Consider the following 21,328-nt stretch of genomic DNA (forward strand, 5'->3'; position numbering starts at 1 on the left):
GACCCACCCATCCTCGTGCATGCTTCCCTTGTGGTTTAAAAAAAAAAAAAAAATGGCACACCTTTTGCAAATACGCAAACTCCCAGCCAGAGGCTGGGCTCACTTGTGGCTCTCATCTCTGGTCTAAAGAATCGTCGGACAGCAAGCCCCCCACCACAGAGCTTAGAGCTTGTGGTTAGACAGATTCTGCCTTTCATCTGGAAGCTGGCAAACAACTCAAATTCTGCTTTGGGGCTGGAGCCTGCCAACCTAGCCCAGGTCCTGAGGGTTTCTTGTGATAACTTTCTAACCCTTACACTTCTCCTATAGATTTAACCTATCACCAATCCATCACCCCTGCACCACACCCCAAGGTCCAGCAAGGAGCTGGGTGGGCTAAAGGAGTGATGAGATGACGGTTAATAGATCATGGGGCACCAGTCACCATGCTGGAGGAGCAGAAAGGGTGTTCTCTTTTGTGATGGTTTTGTCTCAGCGGACCATGCAGATCTATAGATTCCAGCAGCCGCAGTAGGAACCCCAGGGGAGCTGCTGGCCTCTGGCCTGTGCCCTGTCCTGGGCCCCCCACATCCACTGGTGTCTTCAAGGTTCTCAGCCCGTGACTCTTGTGGTCGAGGTGTTACTGCAAGATCGGGGGGGCGGGGCGCTGTGTGGCGCATCTAGTCTAGTGATCCTACGAGAAGGCCCCTCCCCCCAAGACTTCTCAAAGCGGTCACCCAGGACCCCACACATTGGTGTTGCTGCCATTTCCGTTCCCACTGTGGTGGGAACTCACCTATGAAGCTGTGGTGTCACCTCCCGGGTGACAGACCTTCAGTATTTGAGGAGACCTGATTGGGAAGAAAAACAGTCCCTTGGGTTGAATCTGATGAATCAGGTAGTTGACCAAGTTGCGTATGCTTACGGTCAAGTATAACGGGTGGGCGGCCTCAATAAGAAGCCCATATTAAACCTTTTTTATAAGGGAACCTCAAGATGGCTAGAAAAGACACCCAGTTAGACTGAGTGTCCAAATACCGGAGGGAACTCTTTCCAAATGATAACACCTCCCAGATGCTGATCTGACCTCCAGAGGCTACTGACCATCCCACAGAAGAGAGGAAGGAGGAAAATCTGGTAGTTGTGACCTGCAGTGAAGACCAAAACGCAAGGCCTCTGGGCTACAATACTGTGTAAGTGAGAAAGGAGATGAGTAGCAAAGAATTGAAGTAATACCACAGCAGTAGAAAAAGCTGCCACCAAAGTCAAATTCATCGTATTAGGTATTGCATATTATTTTTGGTAATGATTCATATGCTACCCTCGGGAGGCCCTTCTTTTTAATTCAAGAAGCATTCATTTAGCAACAGTTCTATCCCAGTGACTGCTGGGTGACAGTGACAGGTGGAGTCAGCCTTGAAGGGGCCTGCAAGGTAATGGAGCCCTGAGTTGGTATGGAAGGCAGATGCTTAGGCTTAAATGGCACCCTGAAGCGGTTGGGGCTGGTCTTCCAGGAGCAGAGCTTCCTGAGGGGTAAGCAGGGGCAATCTTATTGGAACAAGTCCAGAGTATTGTCAGGTGACTGATTTGAAAGGACAGCATTCAGATGTGTCTCTAAGCTGCTCCTATGTGTGTTCACTTTCTTGCCGTGTATTCACATGCCTCCACATCTGGGTTCTCTGCCCTCAAGATGGTACCCGGCCACCCCTTCCTCCCTCTTCAATTCACACCCCAATTCCTTCCCTGAAAAGAGGTCAACAAAGGATGATCAGTGTATTTTATTAAAAGCAGCTTGGTATAAATGCAGAGAAAGAAGAAATCAAAGGTACTAATAAAACGCACACTTGTAAGTGACTTTCTTTCTGTCCTTCCTGCCCTGGTTTTAATTGCAGCATTTGCCGGGCTGTGCTGTGCATTCGGTTGGGGAGCCGTATGTCTAAGGGTTCTTTGAGCCAAACTAGAAGATTCTAGACTCTGCCTTGAAGATGTAATGATTTGCTGGATAGATGCGTTATTTGCCTATCTAAATAATACACAAGCTCTCCTGTCGTTTTTAGGTAATCTAGTTGTGGGCTGTCCCTGCAGTTTAAAAATTCTTCCTGGACAATTGAAAATGGGTTCTTTTCCGAAAAGATCAGACAACAGCGTCTGTAAAGTTTACTCCTCAGAGCAGTGAAATTCTCCCTGGTACTTCAGGGACCCTGAGGACCCTTCTGTGTGTTGATGCTGTTGCTAGCGGTGTTTCTCCTCTAGTTTCTCCTCCCCTCTTGACTGCTCTGCCTGATGGAAAGGAAGTGTCCGAACTCAGAAGTCGCCACCCTTCCAGAAAGTTCCAAACAGATGAGGCAATTTCAGAGGGAGTCTGGGCATGACGAGGACGCTTTTGTTTGTGTGTTGAAAGCTCATGTCTGTCACCCTGCTTCTCAGACCCCTATGAATGAAAAGGCCCTGCGTGACATACATAGTGACCATTTTTCCATGGATTGGGATACAAAACCAGGGAACTGGGGAAAGACAATTTTTTTAAAAAGACTCAAATATAAGTAAATAGACCAGTTTGTTAAATGTCCACCCCTTCCCTTGGTTTTGTGTGAATAAAGTCATGTCCTCGCAGCAGCTTCTTGATTTGAAGTCGTTCTTGGGCATTTTTGAATAAAGTATCCTAATGACTTGAGAACTGTGTTATGCTACTTTACACTGAAGTACTCAGGGAACATATGGCTAAATTTCCTTCAAAACACACTAATTTATTTGAGAAAGATCAAGGAATTCTATTTTTTCTCATCTGCTCCTCATTTCAAAACTGATTTCTAAAAATATGGAATATGGAAGAAGTCGAGTGTGATGGGGTGAATCTGAAAGCAAGACTTAGGGACTGATTTCTTAATCCTTCCGGGATACGGTTTCTTCATGAACTAGGTCCATTCTATTCACATCATAAAACTGGGAAGGACCTTAGACACCATTGAGTCCAAACTCCCTGTCCGACCGACTTGGCAGCTGAGACACAGAAAAAGTAAGGGATTTGTCCAAGATGCCACAACTAGCTAGTGGCAAAGCTGGACTCAAAAGAAGAAATTGTCCTTCTTATCTTTTGTCATACCCATCTGTCATGTAATTAGAATCATCACATCTGTGGAATTTTGTAGGTGGCCATCCCCCACAGGTGCACACATAATGTCCTGTGCATTTTCCCTATAGCTACCGTGAAAATGACTTTTTAAATGATACATAACGTTCTGCTAAGCGAATGACTGTCATCTTCAGCTGTTCCCTTTCACTGTTTACATCGCTTAGGTTTTCTATGATAAGTAATACCACAATGGATATCTTCAGGCATGTGGCCATTTGCATATTTTCAACTTGTCTTTTGTTAGCTAGCCTTTTGGACTTTTGCCACAGAAGTATTAGCAATGTCACAGGTCTTTCTATACTTTCCAAAAGGCGTCAGTGCGAATAGCAGCAAGTGAAAACACCAGTGTCTCTACACCCTCACCGGTATTGCAATTTATTTTCCTCCTTAATTTTTGCTAACAGGTAAAATCTCCGTTATTACTGTTTGAATTGTCATTTCATTACTAGCAAAATAATTTTTAAAACTGTTTTTCATAATTTTCTGGTCATTTATGTTCTCTTTTCTCAATCATCTGTAACCAGCTCCCCAAGAGTTCAAAAGAAAAGGAAATCAGATACATGGACTCTTTTGTACCATGTTCCCGATGAGCCATTCAGTGGTGCCAAGATGACCCAAGCCAGCACCTGAACTCAGGTGACCCTTTCACCTTCAGACCCTGTAACTGTCCTTCTATTGAAACAAAAATCTCACTTCCTAAAACTTGTACCGGAAGGACCTTGGACTAGCCTGGAAGTCCACAAAAATGCAAACCTGCGTCTTTTTGCACGTGGCAACCATTTCTCCGTGTGGAAACAGTAATTTCCTCCCTAAGTCTTTTCCAGAACAAACATTTCAAGTTCTGTCTACTCTTTCGCTCTTCTGGACATGTTCCAGTTTGTGATCAAAACTGAGAGCTGAAAACAGAACTCCAGGTAAGTTTGAGGAGGAGGAACATTCTAGATCTTCTGTTTTTATTCATGAAACCAAAGGCTGAATTTTATTGTCAGAAGACTCATCACGCCACCGACTCAGACTGAATCTGCTATTAACTAAAACAAGTAAATCCCAGCCGTTGGTGTCCTTCTCCAGATATTCATTTGGGATCCAAGTGCAGGGCTTTATATTTATCTCTCTTAAATGCCACCTCCTTGGATTTGGTCCACTATTCAAGGCTAGTTGAGTTTACCACTGGGGGGCAGTGTGAGGGTCCTGATTTTGCCGTCCGAAACACTTGCTTTCCCTCCAGCTGTTGTTGGATCACAGATCTGAGAATGTCTTTTGTATATTGATTAGGACAAAGCTGGAGCCCTGCGGCACGGTTCTGGGGAACCCCGGGTCAGTCAGTTTCCTTCTGATCAACACGCTCTGAGGGCAGATGCGCTTGGCTTTATGAAAATGTAGCCTACATTTCTCCATCCGATCAAAACTGTCAAATACATCCTTGATCTCCAGATATAAATCCGTAGTCTTCCCTTATAAAAGAGGAAATAAGAGTCATACTCTATGCTAATATGAATTATGCCAATCTGAAAGAAGGCAATGGGAAAGAATAAAGTTTCCCTTAATGTACAAAACTTGAAGTGATGTAAATCCTACTTTATTCCTATGGGAAATTAGTCTTGATTTATGCATGTATTAAATTATATGAGGTCTTAGGGAACATATCCCTCATAAAAGCAACCATGCTTTATTCATCCATTCCTTCCTTCCTTCATTCACTTATTATATCTTAGTGAGCCCAAACTGGCTTCCTTGCCAAGAGCTTACAAACCATTCCTGTAATAATCCATCCAAGAATATTGCCCAAGGGAGCACTGAGACTATAGATCTACAGTTTGCAGACAGCCTGCTCCTGTTTACAATCAGGAAATTCCAGCATAATGCTTAGTGGTATTTCTTCAGTCTATGTGCAAGCCTCTTTAGAAGACTGTCATATCTACCATATAGTTAGCCTCTAAATATAGTCAAATGCATTTAAAATAATTGGGCTTCCTTAAAAAAAAAACAAAACTCAGAAGTTGAGTTTGGTTACTTCTGGCACTTACTTATTTTTAAATACATGACACCTTATCCAGCATGGCATATACAGTTAAGCCTGTCCAAAAACATGAAAGGATAAAGAAGAATTTAAGAGGAAATAGATTCAGAAAGTTTTAAAATAGATTTTCTCCTTCGCGCTCACAGTCAACCCACACTTGTTTTCAGCGACTGCTACGTGCCAATCCGGATAGGTGCCGGGGATGCAGATGAGAAATCTGGTTCCTACCTTCCGGCGTGATCACCTCCCAAAATCTAGCTGTGGTAATTAATGGGTGTCTCACTGGCAGCTGGGATATCCTTCCCCAAACTTCTCAGTAGTGGGTGGTCTTTTTTAGGCCTGAAAATACTGATTGCAAAGAACAGTACAGCCTTTGTCTCCCCCCCACCCCAATCTCTCCCCCCCTCACCTCTGTCGGCTGGTGTGAAGGCAGGAAACAGGGCCTGGGGTTAGCCCTGCTACACCAGGCTGAGCGCAGCTGAGGAAGGTCAAGGAATGAAACTGGATGCAACAGGCCCGAGGCCAGCACACTGGTCCTGCCCCTCTCTTGTGCATCCCGTCCCCTGCACACAGGGTGTCTGTCCCACACAGCCATCTGAGACTTCCCTCTCTCTAAAATCCTCCCATGCACCCCAAGCTCTGACCTAGGGTCCTGATCCCTCAGCCTGGCCCATGAGCCCTTCATGCCTGGCCCCCACCCGCCCCCAGCCTGATCTCCCTACCCCTGCTGTGCCCACTCTGAGCTCCAGCTTCGAGGTCAGATACACTTGCTAGGAAGTCCCTTGGTGCCCCTGTCCCTTGGCATGGACTGTCCTTTCTGCCTTTCTGGAATGTTCTTTCATCCCATAAAGCTCAGTCCCCCTGCCCAGTCTCTCTGTGTTCAACTTCCATACTCTCTGCTACCAGAATACCTGTAGTTTAAATTCCTGTAGTCTAGCACTTACCATGCTTCTTTCTAGCTGTTCGTTTCCCAGTCCATCTGTACCATGTTCTCCTGAAGAACAGACGTTTTGCCCTGTCCATTTCTTTATCCCCAGGGCCTGCCATAGCATCCGGCGCTCAGGTGTCACTCAGCTCCTTCTGAAAGGATAGATGGAGGAGCACAAGTCGTTGCTTGGCCCCTCGCCTAGATGCTCCTCGGGAGAGCCTCGCTCACTCTTCTCCACCTGCGGCCAGAGCAGGATGGAGGGGAGAGGAGCTGGAAATGCATTTGGGAACGCTTGAGAACACAGTAGCACCTTCCGCTGAGGAAAGCTTCTGGAGGTGAGGCCTCGCTCACTACCCTGCTTGGGTGTTCAGGAGTGAACAGGAGACGCTTGGGCTCGGCTTGTCCAGGCCACATCCGTGCCTGGACTTGGTACCTTCAGACGATGCTGCAGCTGTGGTCAGCAGGGTGAGGGGACCACCCTCCTCCCACAGAGCCCCAACCCCAGAAATGTCACAGCTTGAGGGGCATCTAGAACATCTGCACAAATGGGACCAGAGAAAGGGACAACCCCTACCGCAGGCCGCCCCCAGATCTCCCACCTCTCAGGCCAGCCCAGCCTTGTCTCCTGCTGCCTGTGGCTGTTAAGGGTGGAGGCGGGGCGTGGGGCGGCGTGGGCACGACCTAGGTGGCCCCGGTCTTTGGCCAGGCCTCGGCTTCCAGCCAGTGTTACACTGCCTGGCCACGCTGGAGCCCGTTTCTGTGCGGGAAATCACATCACAACGTGTCCGCACCAACACGCTCAGCATGGCTAAGTCAGAATCCTCAAATCATCACTGGGGGGGACAATCGATGCTCTTGTCCGGCTTTTAATGACAATCAATTCTCTCCCTGGTCTTTGCTAAGTAAGTGTCATTGAGAACAATTGCATTTTGTGAACCTGGTCACTGGCCTTGAATTTGCAGCTTCCTCCAGCTGATGGGAGTCTGAGCGTCTTGTTACTGCCCTGTTCTCAGTCAGTCACACGGTATGCTCAGCAGTACACTTCATATTCTTTCTGGTCTGTTTTTTAAGTCAACATGACAACTCCACTAATCAGGAAAGGAAGTCCGTCCTTGCCCCTGAGCCTGGGTGGGGCTGGGGAGAGCCAGGGTGGTGGCCGGTCTCTTTGCTGATCCTGAGAAATTGAGGCCACACGCTGGTGTCAGGCAGAGTAGGTTTCTGGTCCCAATTCGGCCCTTTACCAACTGTGTGTCCTTGGGCAAATCACTCACCCTCTCTGAGGCTCTGTTTCAGCATCTGTAGAATGGGATAATAATAGTACCGACCGCGTAAGGTTGTTAAGAGGATTAAACGTGGGGCCCCTGGGTGGCTCAGTTGGTTAAGCGTCTGCCTTCGCTCAGGTCATGATCCCAGGGTCTTGGGATCGAGCCCCGCATCGGGCTCCCTGCTCGGCGGGAAGCCTGCTTCTCCCTCTCCCACTCCCCCTGCTTGTGTTCCCGCTCTCGCTGTCTCTCTGTCAAAAAATAAAATCTTTAAATAAATAAAAGAGGATTAAATGTAATGATGCATGAAAAAGAGGGTTAATATGACATGTGTCACCTCTAAGAGGCATCTAAGAGGCTCAATAAATGACCATTATTATTAACTACTACTGCTACTATTATTATCATTTTATCCTTAAGAATCCCGGAACTACCTAGTCCAGCCTCTCTCTGTGCTGACACACAGATATGACCACTGCAGAACAGTTGAAATACAGAATCCAAATTGAGACGTGCTCTAAATATACTGGATTTTAAAGACTCAATATGGGAAAGACAATGTAAAACATTTCATTAACACCTTTGAAACTATTGATTACATATTGCAATAATGTTTGGATACCTTGGGTCAGACAAAATGTATCATTAAAATTAGTTGCACCTGTTTCTTTTGATTTTTCTAAAGGGGCTACTATTAGATTTGGAATTACGTATGCAGCCCAGATTCCATTTCTCTTGGACAGCACTCTTCTTTCTACATGGAGTTGCTCTCAAAGAAGTCCCATCAAATAGCCGGAAGTAATCAACGGTGACAACGCCAAAAAGCAAACAACAAACAAAACACCCCGGAATTTTCGATCTTCAGTTTGTCTCTTTGAAAAACGACATATAGGCACCATTCATGCTTCTCACAGTTCATTTCCTCTTGTCCTGATTTCCTTGCACTCAGTGCTATTTTGAAGCCTTTCCTTTGCCACTTCCCCGCCCCCACTGCCAAGTACTCCTAAACCATCTCTCCACTTCAGCCCACAGGACATTTGTTTGCTCTCCACTGTTCCTCCAGCTCCAAGACTACACCCTCCCTCTCTAGGATCCTTCCTCTCCTCCTCCCACCTCTCCCACCTGGTTATCAACTTCCTGAATTAGCCTCTCCGGGGAACTGCTCTCTGGCTTTGACAGCGGCTCCGAGGGCACTTGGGTGGAGCAGAGCAGACTACCACTAACCAAGGTCACAAAAGACTGATGAATAAACCAGAGTGCCCACGGGTTAACTGACAACAGATAGAGTCTTTTTGGGGGACTGTATACTCCCTCTGCAGTGGGCGAGCCCTGACCTTAGGTAGGTTTATACTCTACGGGGGGGGGGGGGGGGCGGGGTGTGTGTGCAATGCACAAAGCCAGGGGACAACATTTACACAGAGTGTCCTATGATGTCAAATGTACATGGCGGTTCCCAGTATCAGGGTTCCCGAGAAGATGAATTGGTCAGTTTGGTGAGCTCAGTGTTAGAACCAAGAAAATCTGAAGGGAGATTTTTATCAAAGTCATGGAAAAACCCAGCGGATGCTTCCAGCCTGGCCACCACGAGGCCAGAGTGCCCAGACCCCCAGATGCTGCCTTTCCCTCTTGGCCAGGGCTGGATAAACATGGACAAATTCTTATTCTTTGGCTGTCTCTTTTCCCAGGCTCCCAGAAGAATTGTGCTGTTCTGATTATAAGGTTCTCCTCCAGCCTGGACAGGAGGCATTTGATGGGGTTTCAGCTCAGTGACATGTCAGTTTTACCACCCACGAGTGCACAGACTGGTCCCCATGGCTTGACCTCAGGCTTCACCTGTGTCCCTGGTCCCAGTTCTTGGTTGAATTGTGCCTCCCCACTTCCCACATTCATCTATTGAAGTCTTGACTCCCCAGTCCTTCAGAATGTGACCGTATTTAGAAATAGGGTCATTGCAAATCGGATTGGTTAAGGTGAGGGTCATACTGGAATAGGGTGGGCCTTTAACCTAATAGGACTGGTGTCTTTATAAAAAGGGGACGTTCAGGCACAGACACTGTGAGGACTGGAGGTAAGCTACCACCAGGCAAGAACGTACCTGGAACAGATACTTTCCCTGGGGCCTTCCGAGGGAGACTGGCCCTGCTGACCCCTTGATCTAGGTAGGACCTCCAGCCTCCAGACCTGTGAGACAATACATTTCTGTTGGTCCAGCCCCTCAGTTTGTGGTGTTTGTTAAGGCACCCCTGGGAAACCAATACCACCAACAAATAGAGCTGCCTTTATGGGCGATGAATCTTTCTGCCATTATGGGTAAACCCCTCCTAATTTCACTCTGGGAAGGAACCTTAATCTTCAGGTTTTGAGGATAATCGGCCATCACTCATAAATGCTAATCACGTTATTAGTATTATGAACAAAATCTTTTAAAATGAAACATTTAAGTTCTTAACTTTATTTATTATAAGGTAGCCTTGTAAACTCCTCGAAGGAAACTTGCTCTATTATGCCCTCATCTTGTTTTGAGAACTGATGTAAGGAACTGTCACGGCAAGGAAGTCTTCTGCATTTATGACTGCCATTTGGAGATGTTGTTCGTTGAGTTACTCAAGGACCGGGAGCCAAAGCCCTGGTGACCCATGGCAAAATCCTCTCAAAGCTCAGAGCCAAGAATCAGCTGGGCTTCTGCTTATTTATTTTTTTTCCCCCACGATGAACTTGTATACAGTGAAAGATACACGCTATGTACGCTTCCCTGTTTCTTCAGACGGCAGCGAAGCGTGGGATTTCCTTCCTGCAACTTCCCTCAGCCAAGAGTTCTTGGTAAGTGTTTTCTCCTTCCCCTTCTCTGCATGTTGTCCTTCTCTTTTGCTTCATGAATGTTGGTTTTATTTTTCTTTTACCATGACAATAGCCACCTCAAATCTCTTTTGGAAGAAAGCAGGATATGAATCAACAAATTGAAAAGAAGCTAAAAAAAGGCAAAGCCATCAAGTTTTGGGCAATGGGAGGGAGGGAGGGTGAGATGATTTTACCAGAAGCCTAGTCTTAAAAACAAAAACAAACAAAGCAAAACCAAGCCCAGTCCTCTTCCAGCTGACGGTAGGGCAGGCTGAGATGAATCGAGGGAGGAAGGGGGTCCAGGGATGTTCACAAGCACCGAGGAAGTGCATGCCATGAGCTGACTCGGGAGCACCGGGGCCCTGCGTCTTCTCTACAATTGTTTTCTTGTCTCCCCTCAGTGTGGAACCAGGCTGTTCTGCAGGGACCCAATTTAATCAACTTACGTATTCTTTTCTGCATCTAGAGTAAACAGCAAGTCTGCTCCCGAAGCTTTACGCAAGGCCAGGCTGGGCTCCCAGCATCCTGATCAACACCGCTGCTCTTCCCATCTGGGACAGAAAAGCTCCAGCAGGAAGAAAGCAGGATGCCTGGTAGCACTGTGGTGGGAGGTGGGGGCCCAGGAGGGAGCCTGCGCCCCCTAGAACGTAGGCTTCGAGGGAAAGGGAGAGGGGCCGGGACGGAGGGAGACTCCAGGCTGTCCATCTGCGGGGCCTCTGCGTGACCGGAGAGGTGCAGTGACAGCAGGAGGAAAGGCAGCTGAGCATCCTCCTTGCGCAGGGCGGTCCTGGGGTACCGGCGTTTCCCTCCCTCTTCTGTGGGATTCCACAGTGGGGCGAAGGGGGGGCAGGGGTCACTGAAGGACCCGACTCCGTCCACAGGACTCTCCCTTCTTCTGCGTCGTGTCCCTGCCATTGGAGGGGCCCTCAGCGAGCCAACATGGGCACAAGGGCCACCCCCCACCTGCCCACCCCACCCCACCCCCGCTCCCGGCAATCCACACGCAGGTCCTGGGGTGAAGGGTGCAAAGCAATGACACTTTTTGTTTTCTGGACTCTCCCTCACCTGGGGATATGGCGCTCTTTTTGGCAGACAAAGGATTTGAGACAGAAGAGCTACCAGGGCGCCTGGGTAGCTCAGTCGATTAAGCCACCGACTCTGGGTTTCGGCTCAGGTCATGATCCTGGGGTCCTGGGATGGAGCCCCATGAGGGGAGCCTGCTTCTCCCTCTCCCTCTGCCCCTCCCCCAGCTCCCATACTCTCTCTCTCAAATAAATAACTGAATCTATAAAAAAGAGAGAGAGAGAAGAAGAAGAGCTGCTGACACGGGGTGTTGAAGCCCGTCAGGGAGCATGAGCAGAGCTTCCATTTATTGAGCGCTGACTGTATACCAGGCCTGCAGCAAGCACTTTGTGTACACGAGTGTGTGAGGCAGCTTCTTCTACTCTCCCTACTTTATAGATGAGGAAACGGAGGCAGAGAGACTCCCAGTGACTTGCCCAAGACAAGGCAGATGTAAGTGGGGGAGCTAGGATTTGAGCGCAGGTTCGGGGCTCCTGACCCAGCTGCCCAGGCTGGGGTGAGGCAGCTTGGCTCTGGCACAAGGAGGGTGCTCAGCTGCCTTTCCTCCTGCTCTCACTGCACCTCTCGGGTCACGCAGAGGCCCCGCAGATGGACAGCCTGGAGTCTCCCTCCGTCCCGGCCCCTCTCCCTTTCCCTCAAAGCCTACGCTCTAGGGGGCGCAGGCTCCCTCCTGGGCCCCCACCTCCCACCACAGCGCTACCAGGCATCCTGCTTTCTTCCTGCTGGAGCTTTTCCACCACAAACACGTCCTGCTTTTGCGAATATTGACCTATTATCAGAGCAGAACTCCCAGGCTTTATTAGGCTAGCAATCTGGGGATTCACTCCATTTTTACTAAAGAATTCTGTGTCCAAGTTGAAAAGTGAACGACGCGGGAAGGAGAAGGAACATTCTCAGCTCATGTTTATGGCACACCTACCACACACCAGGCCCTGGGCTAGGGGCCTTGCCTCACCACGTTGTGAGAGGGGGACTGTTAGCCCCATTTTACAGATGAAGACGTCGAGACCTAAAAGCTTAGGGAACCCGCCCAGGACCTCACAGCTCTTAAGTGGCAGAGATGAGGCTTGAACCCAGAGCTTGCCAGGACCATCTAAAGAAAAGCAGCCAAGTCATCCTCTCAGAACGAGGACGCGGTGAGGGAGACTCCATCCCCACCCCCGCTGCCTTGTCACCAGCGCCTTAGAAGCTTCCATGCAGCTCCGGCCTCTCGGTCCACCCTCCGCCCAGGGCTACATGACTGGCCAGTTCTGCTGTCCCAGTCCCCGCACCTCGGGAGACTCTCCCAAACTCCCCCTCCTGCTCTAGGCACTACCAAGAGCCTGTGGCTGCACCCCGACCAGTGGGCAGGTCTCATGCCCGGAAGGTGTTCTGCCACCCTCTTCAGGAGCCCTGAGCTGTGGGAGGAGCCGCTGTGTCCACCAGGCCAGGCTACAGACAGAGGTAGGACCCAGTAAGAGCTTGGCCATGACCCTGCCAAACCCCTGCTCATCCGTGAAGGGTCTTTTGAAGCTGCGCCCCAGTTTTAGAGCCCAAGAGTGGCTGAGGAAGTGGGGGGTCTGGGGTCTGGACTGGATTTAGGAGCAGCCCAGTGGTGTTCTCTGGACATTGCCTGGGGCCCCTGCGGAGGCATGGCTCTCCCTGGCTCGCTCAGGTGCTCTTAGCACCTAACGTGGGCACACGCAGCCTTCCCTCCCACAGATGGAGCCCTGGGCAGGGAGGGCGGTGGGATCAGGACACCCCGATGGTGTAGTGAAGCTGTCGGTGCCCCCGCAGGCCCTCTTAGCGTGCATGCTCCAGCCCCTGCTAACAGGACTGTAGGGGTGCAGCACCCTGCCTCCTGCTAGGGCAATTGTAAGTTGTGTGCTCTACATACTCTTGCTACTCAAAGTGCGGTCCCCGGGTCCACAGCAGGGAAATCGTTGGTAGCTTGTTAGCGGTGCAGAGTCTTGGGTCCCACCCCGACCTGGTGCATCAGAATCTGCATTTTAACAGGGTCCCAGGAGTTTGGTGTGTGAGTTAAAATTTGAGAAGCACCGTCCTGTGCTGCTTCCCAAGGGCCCCCAGAGGGATGAAGTTCTGGTGGCCCATAGTGGTAGTAAGCTGCTCCACACACCCTTTCGTGTCTTGCTCCCCCTGCCCTCCCCCACTGCTTTCTGGGATCCCCTGCCAAATACACTATGTTGTCTCCAGATCTGCTCCTGGGGGAACCAACCTAGGACTCATGGCCTCTTTGGGATGAAATAATGGATCTGCTGCGAAGCCCAGCCCAGCCCTTCTAAGCTGTGCAATGCTGGGCAAATGACATGCGAGGAAAGCGGTATTTAGTTCTTAGAATTAGTCTGAAGATTAAATGAGGTGGCTCCCGCGAAGAGTTGGCACGGTGGCTGGCACACAGTCGCCCTTCCAATAAACGTTGGCTATGGCTGCTCTTCTTCTTCTGGGAGCAAAGGGCTTGGACTCAGCTGTGCCATCAACTAACTGAACCTCAGTTTCCTTATCTGTGAAATGGGCATGCCGATACTGACCTCACCAGGCTGTTGGGAAGAAGAAATTAAGGAGTGTGTAGAAACCATCTGGCAGTGAATCTGGTATGTGGTGGGTGCTCGGCAAAGGTCTGTGGGAGCAAAAGTAGAAGGGACAGCAACTCAGAACAATCTGCTGGGGTTGGGCACCTCTCCCAGCCCAGGGCATGACCCCAGGACGACTCATCATTCTTAAACCTCAAACTTGGGCCGGGCTCTCTGCCCACTGGTGCAGCCTCCCTGCATGGGTCACCCCAGGGCCACCTTGGCCTGAGCAAACAGGACGAGTCAACAGGCAGAGAGACTGGGCCTCTTGCCACTCGGAAGGAGGCTCACGTCCTTGTTTCATGCCCAGACAGGAGACGGTATTGTTCCATGAACCTAACTCCTTTACCAGGCAAAGCTGGCCAGAGCCACGGGGGCCCTGTTGCTCCTCGGAGTTGGATGGGCAGGCCTACTGGGTGGGCTTGACCAGAATGAGGGAGTGTATTGCGAGAGAAGGTGTGTTCCCAAGCGATCGCGCCTAGCCCAAAGGATGGAGGAGGCTTCTCCACTGAAGGAGAGAGGAGACACAGAGCCTGCTGCGGCAGATGTAGCCTTCAGCCTTGGCATCAGCGGGGCTGACTTGCCACGAGTAGCTGCTTTCTTGGAAGGGGCCGCAAACCTAAAACAAGACCAGTCATGTTGCTAGGTTGCTTTAATTTTACAAAGGGTTTGTTATTTATTAGCTTATTCATCTTCACAATCACCCTGTAAAACAGGCTGGGACGCAGTATCTCCTATTTGACAAGTGAGGGAAACTGAGGCCTGGAGAGGCAAATAATCAGCCTCAGTCACATGCTAGAGGCCAAAGCAGCAGGAGTTCCAGTCATGTAAATGCTGCACTCCAGAAAATGGACAATTTAAAAAGCAGGAGAAGGAGAGCCCCGCTTTAACTTTTTTTTAAGATTTCATTTATGTATCTAGAGAGAGAGCTTTTGAGCAGGGGGAGGGGTGGAGGGAGAGGGAGAATCTCAAGCAGACTCCCTGCTGAGTGCGGAGCCTGACTTGGGGCTTGATCTCATGACCCTGAGATCATGACCTGAGCCAAAATCCAGAGTGGGATGCTTAACTGACCAAGCCATCTAGGCACCCTCTCTGCTTTAATTTTTAAAGATATTTTAAAAGTAAGAAGAAAGCCTTTTATATTCACTGTCACGGATACCATTTTTGATGCTTGTCATTCCTTTCTATAAATGCATATTTCCATCTAGTATCACTTTTCTTCTGCCCAAAGGAATTCCTTTGATGTTTCTTGTTGTACCAGTCTGCTGGGGATGAATTCTTTCTGCTTTCATTTACTGAAAGACATTTCTGCTGGGTATAGAATACTAGGTACATGGGGTTGTTTTTTTTTTCCCCCCACTATTTTAAAGATGTGTCTCGACTGTCTCCTGGCTCACATTATTTCTGGTGAGAAATCTGTTGCCACTCTTCTTTTTGGGGCTCGGTATGCAGTGTACCCTTTTTTCCTCTGCCTACTTTCAGATGTTCTCTTTATCACTGGCTTTAAGCAATTTAATTATCATTTGCCTTGGTGTTGTTTTCTTCATGTTTCTTGGGCTTGGGATTCACCGAGCTTCTTGGATCCGTGAGTTTACAATTTTCTTTAAATCTGGAAAAATCTCAGCCATCATCTCTCCAAATGTTTTTTTCTGTTCCTCCCCACGCTCCTCGAGGGACTCCAGTTACACATATATTAGGCTGCTTGAAGTCATTCCACAGCTCACTGGTGCTCTGCTTATTTTATTTTCCCCAGTTATTTTTCTGTTTCATTTTGGATGGCTCCTACTGCACAATCTTCAATTTCATTAATATTTCACTCTGCCAGGTTTAATCTGTTGTTGCCATCACACAATGTATTTTTATTGTAGATGTTGTATTTTCTTTAAAAAAGATTTATTTTATTTTAGAGAGAGAGAGAGAGAGTGCACAGGAGGTAGGGGCAGAGGGAGAGGGAGAGAGAATCTTCAGCAGACTTTGCCCTGAGCGTGGACCTGAGGGACCCTGAGATCACTAACTGAGCCAAAACCGAGTCAGACACTTAAGCAGCTGCGTCACCTAGGCACCCCCAGACATTGTATTTTTCATCTCTAGTAGTTCAGTTCTTTTTGGGTCTGTTTTTAGAGCTTCTGTGTCTCTCCTTAACATGCTCATGTTTTTCCCTGCCTTACATATACAGAAACAGTTAAAACAACTGTCTTAATGTCCTTGTCTACTAATTACAACATCGATGTCATGTCTGGGTCTGTTTCTATTGACTGATTTTTCACCTCATTTTGGATTTTTTCCTGCCTCTTTGCACACCTGGTAATTTTTAAGTTGGATGCCAGATGCTGTAATGGGTGCTCCAGATGGGTGCTGGATATTTTTGTTTCCCTTTACATATTCTTGAACTTTGTTCTGGGATATAGTTAAATTACTTTAATCCTTTTGAGGCTTGCTTTTAAGCTTTGTTAGGTGGGTTCAGAGCCTCCTTAACCTAGGGCTAATTTTTTCCCATTGCTGAAACAACACTTTCTGAGGATTTTTTCTATGCCCTGCATATTACAACATTTCCCCCATCTTGGCTGGTGGGAACATGAACCACTCCTGGCCCTGGGTGAGCCCCCCTGGATTGCTCAGCCTGCTCTTTTTGTTGGTTATTTTTCCGGGTAATTTCTTTACATGCATGCACTCATCAGTGGTCAGTCAAGGTCAGACCTTCAGTGTGTCTACCTTCGTAACTTCCTCCTTGCTCTACAACTCTCTTCTCACAGATACTCTGCACTGTGAATTCTAGCTACCGTGGCCTGCTTGAATTCTCAACTCTGTCTTCACAATTCAGGAAGACCATCAGGCTCTGCGGGGGCTTCCTTCCCTGTGCTCTACCTGAAAAGTCTTTCCCTTTGTTTATTTCTCTTCCCTTGGGGATCACTTCCTGCATCGCTGGCTGACACCTCAAAAGTGTTGTTTCATGTTTTGTTCAGGGTTTTAGTTAAGACAGGAGGGTAAGTCCAATCCCTGTTCCTCTGTCATAGCTGAACGCATAAGCTCCCATAAGTTTTGTAATTTAAAAATTTTTTTTTATTGTGGTAACATGTACCTAACATAAAATTTACCACTGAAACCATTTTTAAGTATATAGTTCAGTTTCTCTGTCTCAGTTTTAAGGGAAAAACAAATGCTTATTTTTCTTCTAATAATTATTAAACACTCCGTTCTAGGTGTTGAAGTAGATATTCTGGTTACACCCATTTTAAAGACACAGAATGTGAAGTTTAAGACTGTAACTTGCCAAGGTGTCAGGGTAGTTGGTGGTGTGGTTCAGATTTAGTCCCACAAGGCCAAGAGATGAGCTTCACTGAGAAAGGGTCCCTACATCTGATGGCCTTCAGCTATCTGGAAGGACTTCCACTGGAAAGCTGTTTCTCAGCTTGGAGCAGGTGTTCCAGAAATTAGCCCCCAGTCCATGGTGGCAGGAGCCTATTCACCCAAATAACAGAAGTGCTCTGGGCTTGGGGCCAGACCAATGTCTGAATGGTAGAGTGTCTGTCACCTGTGACCCAGGATAGGGCCAGGTTGGCATACAGATCTGTGAGGGGCTCCATCCTCGAGGCACTGTGCGGGGCAGGGGTGCGCCAGGAGTCTGCCTGCGTGTGGTACTGGTGGGACCCTGAGACCACAATACACAGTCAGCCACTTGGAATTAAATGTCAGCTTCATTTGCATCCCTGGCTTATCTTAAATTACAATTACAAATCTTCTGAAATCCCTGTTTAACTTCTTACCAGCTCCAAATGGGCACGTTAGCCGCCATTGATCCAGCACATCAGGGATTCTTGGCTTCAAGGAGTCATTCCCTTTATGTACATGAATGAAAACAAGACTCTTGTCTCAGAAAGACTCTGGTGGCCTCTTTGCAAAGGCTGTGGGTCATTTACTCCTGGCCTTTCACAAGAAAACCCTAGAAGCATATTCCTTTGTATGGTTTCAGTTTGTGTCAAATGCACTTTAAGAATCACAAGTGGGTTCTTCTTAGTTATTTCCCACTAGCGACCCATGAAGCTTGGAGCGTTTTATAGATGCTCCTCTTACAGACACGGGTATGAAGGCCAAGGGCAGTCACCCTCACAGGCTCTCCATCTGGTGGGGACAGCACAGAGGTCACACACCCCCACCCACCCCATTCATCTGTTCTCCCATGAGTCTCTGTTTGCCTGGAGGTGGGCTGTCCCTCGTACTGGATGAGTGGGCCTCTCAGCCCGAGGTCTGGACTGTACTTTTTCCTCTGTTTCCCTCCATGGGACATGGAACCCAATGTACTCTTGGATAAAAATCTCCAACCTTCACCATCGTCACTTTATCTTCAAGCAGTCGCAATTCTGTGGCGTCCAACCATCCCTGGTGTTTTCCTGTGAAGTGCACTGGGAAATGAGTAGGCCACATTTTTTTTTTATTTTTTTAAAGTGTTTTTTTTTTTAAAGATTTTATTTATTTATTTGAGAGAGAGAGAGAGAGAGAATGAGAGATAGAGAGCACGAGAGGGAAGAGGGTCAGAGGGAGAAGCAGACTCCCCACTGAGCGGGGAGCCCGATGCGGGACTCGATCCTGGGACTCCAGGATCATGACCTGAGCCGAAGGCAGTTGCTTAACCAACTGAGCCACCCAGGCGCCCGAGTAGGCCACATTTGACCTCTCTTTACCCAGCACAGATTCGGCGTAAATCTCAGGCCCAAAGAGACTGCAGATAAGGAAACAACTACGCAACAGATTTTCCAGAGCTCCACTAGAGTAAGAACTATTCGTTTGGTAAAACAATGATTTGTTTCAAAAAGATCTGGGAGTGTGCCCTTCTGGAAAACCGACTTTTCTGGGGGACTGAAGGTGTATGGTTGTCCCAGCACTTGGGTTGCAGCTGGGCATGGAAGGGTGGAGCTGATGTCTTCTGTGGGGGATGATGGAGAATCTGAAGGGCATCGGAGCAGCTCTTCCCTGAAGGTTAGGGGAGAGGGGCAGCACATCTGGCAGCCTCACCTATAATCAAGGAAAGGAACCAACCTGGACATGATGCCGTTCCCAGCATACTGGATACTCAGAACCAGGGCCAGCTTCATGCATGTGTGACCTGTGCAGCCGCATGGACCCCATGTTCAGAGGAACTCCAAGCTTGGTTTATTGTGCTATTGCCGCCATCTTGAAATTCTCCATCACTTTTGAACAAGAAAACTTGGATGACTTCAAGCCATCAGGAAGTGAACCTCGAAAGGAACCTGACCTGCTCCATCTGTTTCCCAAACTGGAGGTGACCCCATAACTGGGGGTTCTCTGAATTAACTCCCATGTAGAAAACTATTTATATTAAAGGATATGTAATAAAAATGCACTAATTTTAAGATACATCTATCTTATTAAAACTTAACAAAAACGGCCTGTTGTGTAGAAATTAGACCAAAAAACTGTCTTTGAGGGGTACTTATCACCAATAGTGGTTAGTATTGCTGACACGTGGTGCCGATAAAAAGCAGACCAACTCTAGTACATTTCACTATTGTTTCAAAACTCACCACCGACGCGCCACCTGATTGCGGACATCTGGGCAGGGGTACACCACCGCCAAGAGATGCCCTTTTTATTTTGCCATCAAAACTCACAAATGTTTTTGGTTTGAAGGGCAATAATTTCCAGTATTGCTAAGGACTCGGGGCTGTGAGTGGAAATACAACCGTTGGTCAGGGACATGGCAAAATGTCAAAAGTCCATACCCTTTGATCTAGAAATTTTACTTCAAGGATTTTAGTCTAAAAAGATAGTCATGAATGTATCTAGAGATTTAGCAGTAAAGATGCTCAGCACAGTATTGCTGATAATAAAGACACTGGAAATAAATCGCAGTACATCCAGGCATTTCGGCTATGTGGCGGCCATGTTTAAAATGTTGTGTAAAAATATTTAATGGTATGGGAGACTTTTCATAACGTATTCTTAAGTGAAGCAATCAGATTATAAAACACAATGTATTATATTTCCCTTTTTAAAGGAAATCAGAATATGCATGTTATTAGTACGTGCCACCCACTTCCCAGCTGGAGCACAAAATAAGTTTACATTTTCTTTTATATCCAAATTATGATTCCAGACTCTGCCCCAAAGATCACAGGAAACCCATTTTTCCAGCTCCCATCCGAGGTCATTTGGGGAAGTGTGGGGAATGCTTGGTGGTTTCACAACTCCAACCTGCTTGCTCTTTCCACTGCAGCCTTGCTTTGCCGGGGGGGGGCTGTACTGCCCTGTGGGTCACCTGCAGTGGAAAAGAGAAGTAGCTCTCTTTCCTGGCCACTGGCTCCAAGCAGGCTCCCTTCCTTAGCTGTCCCAACTGCTTAAACCCAAGCTCAGGTGTTTAGTAAACCTTTGCAAAATGCTTGGGGGAATAACCCAGGGTCGAGTGCAGTGAATGCCTTGGTAGCTAAGAGCTCTACATCCCTTTGGGCTCACAGACCAGAAGCCACCCTCAGGGTTCCAAAGGAGCAGACACCAGCCTAGCCCCGCCTTCCTCGAGTCCTAATGAGGAAGGGACCCCTCCCTGCACAAGGGCTGACCCTCATGCGCACCCCAGATGCCTGAAAGAGAGAGGATCTATTTCCTTTAAGGGAAACACCCCACACGTACACACCCGCCACCCACAGACACACATCCCATGTGCATTCAGGCACATAGGGTTTGGTCTGACCTCTCTGACCTAGAAAAAGCAAAAACAGTCGGTATCAGCACAATTCCCAAAGCCAGTCAGTTATATAACAATAACACAACGTAAGGAACACGAACAGTCCCACCGAAATTGTCATTTAGATAAAAATCGTTTCTCCAACTCATCAAAGGCACAGACTACAGAATCTCCCCGTTTCCATTAGTAACCATGCCACACTGGGCAGCCTCAGTCCTGGTTGTGTGATACTGCCATTTTTCTCTCAGTATGCTGGATAAGTCCTTTACATTTATGTCACTAAAGAGCCCAGGCTTGGACTTTTTCTAAAAACATTAGAAATCTGCTCTAAAGGAGAAATGATGTCTCCACTTCCAGAAAAGAAAAACTGTCAACACGCTTCAAATGTTGTTCCTGCAGTTACAGGCTTCCATGAGGAAGGGAGCATTCCCAGTAGTCACCTTAATACCCACTGTGTGTGAAGGGTATGTGTGTGTGCCCGTGCATTCGCATGTTTTGTGTGTGCATCAAAAACCGGTGGCATGTGTATAAAATCACAAATCATGGCCAAATTAAAGTGAGGAGATTATGGGCAATGTTAATTTCCTTTTAATTGCCTTTTGGGTTTCTTTTCCTCGAATTTTAAGATTAGCTTGAAAAGTGGAGAAAGCACAAAGCACACATTCGAAGCTGGGCTTTTTGTTGGTTTTAAGCCCTTAATATTTTATTTTCTCTTCCCTTGAACTTTCTTCTATAAACCAAAGCCCCACATGTCTGATTAATTAAGGTTTCCAGCTAATCAAATTTTATTAGGTATTTTAAAGTTTTCTAGGCAATGG

The sequence above is a fragment of the Eumetopias jubatus genome, unplaced genomic scaffold (assembly GCF_037043125.1).
Source record: "Eumetopias jubatus isolate StellerSeaLion01/CBP00866 unplaced genomic scaffold, mEumJub1_p1.0 scaffold_7, whole genome shotgun sequence".
In the NCBI taxonomy this organism is placed as follows: domain Eukaryota; kingdom Metazoa; phylum Chordata; class Mammalia; order Carnivora; family Otariidae; genus Eumetopias; species Eumetopias jubatus.